This window comes from Coenobita brevimanus, chromosome 7 (genome assembly GCF_032717465.1).
Source record: "Coenobita brevimanus isolate Jiangsu-jjx chromosome 7, ASM3271746v2, whole genome shotgun sequence".
In the NCBI taxonomy this organism is placed as follows: Eukaryota; Metazoa; Arthropoda; class Malacostraca; order Decapoda; family Coenobitidae; genus Coenobita; species Coenobita brevimanus.
The window spans coordinates 11,332,655-11,340,100 of NC_136960.1; positions in this window are offsets into that span (position 1 = coordinate 11,332,655).

Consider the following 7,446-nt stretch of genomic DNA (forward strand, 5'->3'; position numbering starts at 1 on the left):
TTATTCTAGTGGTATTCTGAGTAGTAAAAATAATAACTATAAAAAAATCAGGATAATCTAGGAGGCAAGAGGTGTTTTCATTGCATGTTGGATCCGGATTTACTGTTTATTTTTTTGCTAAACACTTTACTCATTTCTTAAACGGACAATTCTCGATGATAAAATAACAAATATAACGTTCAGCCATCTGAATAATCTAGAAAACTCGACAAAGGAAAGAAGCGTTTTTATAGTGAGCTGCATCCGGATTACTAAATTACCGTAGAACCCAGTCTTTGATGCAGGATCGGCTCAAACACTGCTCGGCTCCGTCATAACAAGGAAGAAGAAGCATATTTTTGGTCACCCCTTACTGGATGTAGCGTCCGGCGACAGACAGATAGATAAACAGGTAGGCAGGTAGGTAGACAGACTGACTGACTGATAGATAGAAAGACGGCTGAGAGAGAGAGAGAGAGAGAGAGAGAGAGAGACAGAGAGAGAGAGAGAGAGAGAGAGAGAGAGAGAGAGAGAGAGAGAGAGAGAGAGAGAGAAGAGCAAAATATAACCCTCAAGTCATGACTTTATATGAACATAAACCCTTTGGACGTAGTAGTAGTAGTAGTAGTAGTAGTAGTAGTAGTAGTAGCAGCAGCAGCAGCAGCAGTATTATTATTATTATTATTATTAGTAGTAGTAGTAGTAGTAGTTGTAGTTGTTGTTGTTGTTGTTGTTGTAGAAGTAATAGAGAGGGTGATAGAGCTGATAGTTATAGCAGTGTAGTGGAGAATGAACAATGTAATATCAAAAACTGCAATAATGTGGAGAGTTTTAATAGTATTGTTGAAAAGGAGCAGTCTACTATCCAGCAACGGAGTATTGTCGATAGTTACAATAGTATCGTCGTCAGAGAGGGACGTACTATCCATCAAAACAATTTTATCGTACAAAATGAGCAATATGGTATAAAAAATGTAATAACGTGAAGAACTGCAGTAGTATCGCAGAGAAAGAGGAATCAGGTATCAACAAATGCAGTGTCAACAGCTGCAGTAGTATCGTAGATGAAAATGATCCCAGTGTGAGGAAATGCAAGGGTATCGTGGAGAAGAAGCATTCGAGTATCGAGAAATACAGTAACGACGATAGCTACAGTAGTATCGTAGACTAAGAAGATGCCAGTGAAGCAAAACTCAAAATCACATCATCATCTTCACTCTCATCATCATCATCATCATCATCACTTTCCTCACACTCACTTCCTTCCAACGTTCCATCATCATCATCATCACTTTCCTCACACTCATATCCTTCCAACGTTTTATCATCATCTTCATCACTTTCCTTCCCTCTTTGACTTGCAACACTCCAGAATCATCATCATCACCTTTGTCCCTCCCTTCCTCCAATATCCCATCACCACCATCATCACATACTTCCTTTTCTTTGCCTTCCCCATCACCATCAAAATCACCACCATCTTCCCCCCCACAACCTTCAACTAACTAACCATCACCATCCTGCCTCTCCTCCTCCTCCTCCTCCTCCTCATCATCATCATCATCATCATCATCCTACCTCTCGTCCCTTCCCCTGCCCTTCGCGCCTCTCCTCCTCTTTGTTTTGACGACGGTGGCGCCTCTAGCGGCCGCCTTCGTAACCTACACCTGCGTCTCGCTCCCTGACAACTCCATAGCCCTCGATCAAAATGGTTCCCTGGCCATTCTGCTCGTTCTGTTCAAAATTTTCGTGCTGGGAGTCACTGGATACCTACCCCTAAATCTCAATGAAATCTTCGGGAAAATGCGCCGGAAAAGAGACGTCGATGAAAGGAATAAGGTAAGTCTGAAGGAATATTATATAGTCTTAAATAACTGCTTGGATTATTTTTTGACACTATAACATTCTGAGCTATACAAGATACTTGCAAAAACCTCTAGTAGTGAACAGCATAGAAACCCAACCTGCCCAAACTTAAAATGACCTAATCTACTTTAAGCTGACCTGATCTAACCTAACCTAAATTGACGTGACCTACCCTGACCTAAAACAACCTAATTCAATCCAACGTAACCTAAACTGACCTAACCTGACCTAAACCAACCTAAACTAACCTTATCTGACCTAACCTAACCTAAACTGAGCAAACCTGACCTAAACTAATCTAAACTGACCTAATCTAACCTAACCTGACGTAAAGAAACCCAACCTAACCTAACCTAGTAGTTTAAATTAACCAAATCTGACCAAACCATTTTCGCAGGGCACGCCAAGGAATTAAAATTCTCTCTCTCTCTCTCTCTCTCTCTCTCTCTCCATTACTCATCATACATTTTTCAAAAGCCTTTCGTATTTTTTCCCAACTTCTCATATACTCGTAGATCTTCAGTTTATTATGCCCTCCCTCCTCTCTCTCTCTCTCTCTCTCTCTCTGTATCAGTTATCTTTACGTCAGGTGGCGTCTCAGGAGGGCAGGGTGTGTGTGTGTGTGTGTGTGTGTGTGTGTTTGAGAGAGAGAGAGAGAGAGAGAGAGAATGGAGAGTGCAAAAGGGAGAAATATGAAACTGCATGGGAAACTGAAGCAAAAAGAAATAGCTAGAAAGGCGGCAACAATATTTGGAGTTCAGTGGAGAGAGAGAGAGAGAGAGAGAGAGAGAGAGAGAGAGAGATTGATTTGATTTGACCCCAATGGGGCTAGTTTATTGGACACCCCACACTTCATCCTATGAAGGGGCAGCGTCAAAAAAATACATAGATACAGCATCATACAAAGAATTTAAAAGGGGTATCCAAAAGGAAGGCAGTATCTCAGCGAGATGCATCCCTATCTGCATTACAAAAGTCTTACAATAGTATATTAACATAAATATAACTCATTTTATATTATCAGTATGCATAGGGTGAGAGAGTTGGACGAACTGATCACACATGTATGACATAAGTTCTTAAGTTGAAAAATTTTATAACAGTTATATTAGGCTATGTGTATTTTGGGGGCAATTGTTGTGTTACTGAGGAGAAGCAAATAATTTATACTTCCTCAGTATTTTTCTGACAATATCATTTTCTAACATAAATTTTGCCTGACTCTCTATTGTCATAAACTGAGTATTCCTGTATTCACGTATGAGTGGACATTCCAATAGATAATGCTTCAAAGTGTGTTTGTTGGGTTGTTCACATACTTTGCACTTCCTCTTCTCCTCATCAACCTGCCAACCCAGTTCCCAAGGGTAACAGTAGCCAAGCCTTATTCTTGCATGTACAGAGTCAACCCACCTACTTGTCGTATGTCTGCCATATACGTAACTTGTCATCAGTGCAACTGTGTTGTAGTAGTGTATGGAAGTGCTGGTGTTGTGTTCTCTGAGTCTAAGGTCAGTCACCCTTTCTTTTTGTATGGTCATGATCTTTCTTTTAAGTTGTCTAAGTGAAAGTCCCAGGTCATAGTCACAAGTGTCCTTGTTAGAAGCCTCCTTGGCTAAAAAGTCAGCTCTTTCATTACCCGGGATTCCAACATGTGAGGGGATCCAAACAAATTTGACCTGAACATCGATCTCCTAAGCACTGCAACAATCCGCCTGATCCTGTGAACAAGGTCAGGGTATGTGGGGTGAGGGTCAGAGAGAGATTGCAGAGCAGACATGCTGTCTGTTAAGATGATGGCATTTTGTTTCCTTAGACAAACTTGTTCCAGCCCATTCACAAGTGCTACAAGTTCACACTGGGTGGATGAAGCCCAGTCATGTAGCCTGCTGAGTGTCTCAGCCCCATGAACAAAGCTACCCCCACTTACAATGGTAACAGCAGCCCCAGCACGTCCAGTCTGTGTGTGAAGAGAACCGTCACAGTACACTTGGTCTTTGTCTTCCCCTGCCAGACTTGATATAAGTGTCATAAAGTCAACTTTGAGTTCATACGGTAGGAGGTCGGCCTTTTTTGTGTCTAATGTAGTGAAGGCGATGTCTAGTGGTCTCTCCTTCCAGGGCGGCAGTGGTTCACTCCAGTCCCAGTCTCCTAAATGATGATCAGTCATTTGGTAGTTGACAAGGTTTGCTGCAGTTATATGAGTCCAGTCCCTGCCAGTCAAATCTTCTAGCCTTAATAAATTTATGAGCTCTGATTTAGGTAGTGTGTCTCTCTTGTCTCTCAGTGCTCTGACTCCTATTAGTGTATTTATCTCCTTAATCCGATCTGGGATAGAAGATAACCCTAATTCTAGTCTAAGATTAGATACTTTAACATTCTTTGGGCATGCTAGTATTAGTCTCATTGCTTCTTTCTGTATTGTGTCAAGCTTGTTAAGTTTATCAGCAGGCAGACAAGAAAGAACTGGAGCGTGATAATCAATGACTGATCTTATATATGCAATATACATCATTTTTAAAACTGGAATAGAGGCCCCCAGACCCTTCCAAGACATCACTCTAAGAGGCCTAAGTCTTTTCATACATGTTGTCATGACCAAATCGAATTCAGCATTCTTTCCCCTAATATTCCCAACATATACTCCTAAATATTTAACAAAGTCAACTCTTTTCAGTGGACTCCCTTGCAAGTAAAACGTATTTACATAGTTGGATCCTTTTGTTATGAGTTTAGTCTTTTCGGTTGATATAATTAAGCCTAGCTCATCACACATCTCTCCCAATAAATCTAGTGATTTTTGCATATCACGATGATTGTTGGCCTGAATTAAAATATCATCTGCATAACTGATGCAACTCACACCATTTGGGAATTTTAAACTTACTATTTTATTCATCAAAATATTGAATAGTGTAGGACTTAGTACCCCTCCCTGTGGGGTACCAAGTTCAAGCTCAAATGTGTTAGATTTCTTTCCTTGAAAAACAACATAAGCAGTTCTGTGGCAAAGATAGTCTTTAATCCAGCCAAGTAGTTTGCCTTTCACACCGAAATTCACCAACTCATTAAGTATTATATCATGATTAGCCACATCAAAGGCACCCTTTAAGTCTAGAAATAGTGAAAATTTACCATTGGAATTTGCAAGATATGATATAATACATGATGTTGTATGTCTGCCTGAAATGTAACCATTAAGATTTGGGCTTAATAAATGCCTAACTTTATACAACAACCTGTTTAGAATTATTCTTTCAAGTGTTTTACAGAAGCAAGACAATAAGGAAATAGGTCTCATGGCTGTCACAGAACTTGTCTTAGGGACAGGAACTATAACAGCTCTTTTCCATTCAGTGGGAATTTTACCAGTTTGGTAGCTAAGATTAAAGATACTGAGCAGTGGGTTGCCCTCTACTTCAGCCATGGCACTAAGAATGGGATAGGTTATGCCATCTTCACCTGGGGCACTAAATTTATTATTTTTCAAGGCTTTTTTAAGTTCAAATGAAGTTATTTCTTTACAAGTGTCATCCTGCAGTGCTATTGCTTGTTCAAGTTGTTGGCGAAAGAAGTGTAGCTTAGCTGTTAGTTTATTTTGTATCCTGAGAGGGAAGTTGGTGAACTTGGAAACTGAGGACCATTCATTCATGAGGGTTTGAGCATACTCTTATGGATTAGAATGAGCTGAGGTTTGGTTTTTAACACCTCTGGCTATGTTATTTTTTTTTTCTAAATAATTGCTAATGATGTATCTTTGTCAAAATTGTTCAGAAATTATACCCAGTATTTTTCTGTAGCTCTAATTTTCGCCTGTCTTGCTCTTTCAGCACAGGTCTTTAGAATAATTAGATCAATGTCTGACCTATCATCCTTCCAGTACTGTTTTGCTACCTTGAGGAAATTTTCTGTAACTTGAACCTCTTTGTCATCTTTATACCATTTCTTCCAGAAGTTCTTATTACTATTACCAATACTTCTATTTTTAGTTTTGTGTTTATTCTTTGTTTTGGTTCTGTCTTGCTGTAACAGAAGTTGTTCAGTAAGTTTAGTTAGATCATTTAGAAGAGAGTTAATGGTGTAATTTTTTGGGTAAGCTTTAAACCAATTATTCATATTCTCTATAAATTTCCCCCTATCTTTTATAGGTAGTTGTAACCTCTTCCTCCTGCCAGTAACCTGTCTTTTCTTAACATCAAGTGTTGTTAACAATGCTGAGTGATCAGAAAAAAGATTGATTTGTTGCACAGAACAAGTTCGATAAGGTTCATTGTACAAACAAACATAATCTAGTCTACCTCCTAGAATATGTGTTGGTTCAGGCTGACCTATTAATCTTAATTCATTACAAGAATTTACATAGTTATACCATCGACGTCCATTGGTATTAGTGAGATTATGGCTGTTAGGTGAGGACAAGGCCTCATGATTGGCGTTTAAGTCACCCATCATAAGAGTCTTCTCCTCATACAGGAAATCAGGAAAGTCATGTGGGTCCAAGCTATTACTTGGAACGTACAAATTTACTATATTAATGATGTAATTGTCTAGATGTATTTTTAGAGAAATATTTTCAGTGTTTAGACCAAAAGAACAATGAAATCTTTCCACAGGAATAGACTTTTTAACATATGTAACTAATCCTCTAGCAGAATTTTCAGTGCAACTGTGAACGTGTGGAATATAATCTCCGAGCCTAGGACAAAAAGATTCATTTACTCTAGTTTCCTGAAGACATATTATATCAACATCATGAGACAATGCAGAATACTGAAGATCTACAAACCGCTGATATATTCCATTAATGTTCCAACATAATATCTTAATACCTGTACCCACATCCTGTCTAGACCTATCCATTGTTCAATGCTGATTTGCCATTAAACTCTTCTACCATTCTTTGTAGATTTTCTGCTTGGGCTCTAGCTTTTACAACTTCAGCTAGGAGACGCTGGGCTAGTTCATCTGAGATAATATCTAGTGTACTGTTAATTAACTTAGCAGTGATGTTCTTTGGCAGTACAGCCTTACTCATTACCACCTTTCTGTCTAGTTTCTTTTCATCTGTTTTACTTTCTTCTCTAGTAATTATGACATTATCATTACTACACTCATTTTCAGTTTCTATTTCTTTTGGTGTTGTGTTTACATGTGTTTGATTGGTCAGTGCAAATTTATTTGAAACAAATGAAGCCACTTGAGTAACTAGCACACTTATCTGGTCCTGGAGCTCAGTCTGTTTCTTCTGTTGCTCATGCATAACTGACATCAGTTTAGCCATATTTTCTTGCATTATGTTGAACTGTTCTATTGTGGGAATGCAAGGCTGGATGCTGTTGGGTGTAACAGGTGTCTGCTGCTGGTCATCTGCCTGGTGGTTGTTCGTCGTTAGTGGTGGGGTGTTTAACTGTGGAGGGGTGGGGGAGCAGCAGAAGCAGCAACAGCACCTCCCCAAGCCCACCCTTTCTGTCTCCACTGAGGTACCTGGGTTGCTCCCTGATATTTATTTGTAGTGGCAGCAGCTGAAGAGTTGGTTATTGGTAGTGAGCTGTGATCTTTTGTTGGGCCAGGTTGGGGTCGAAGGGGTCGGGGTGGCAGAGC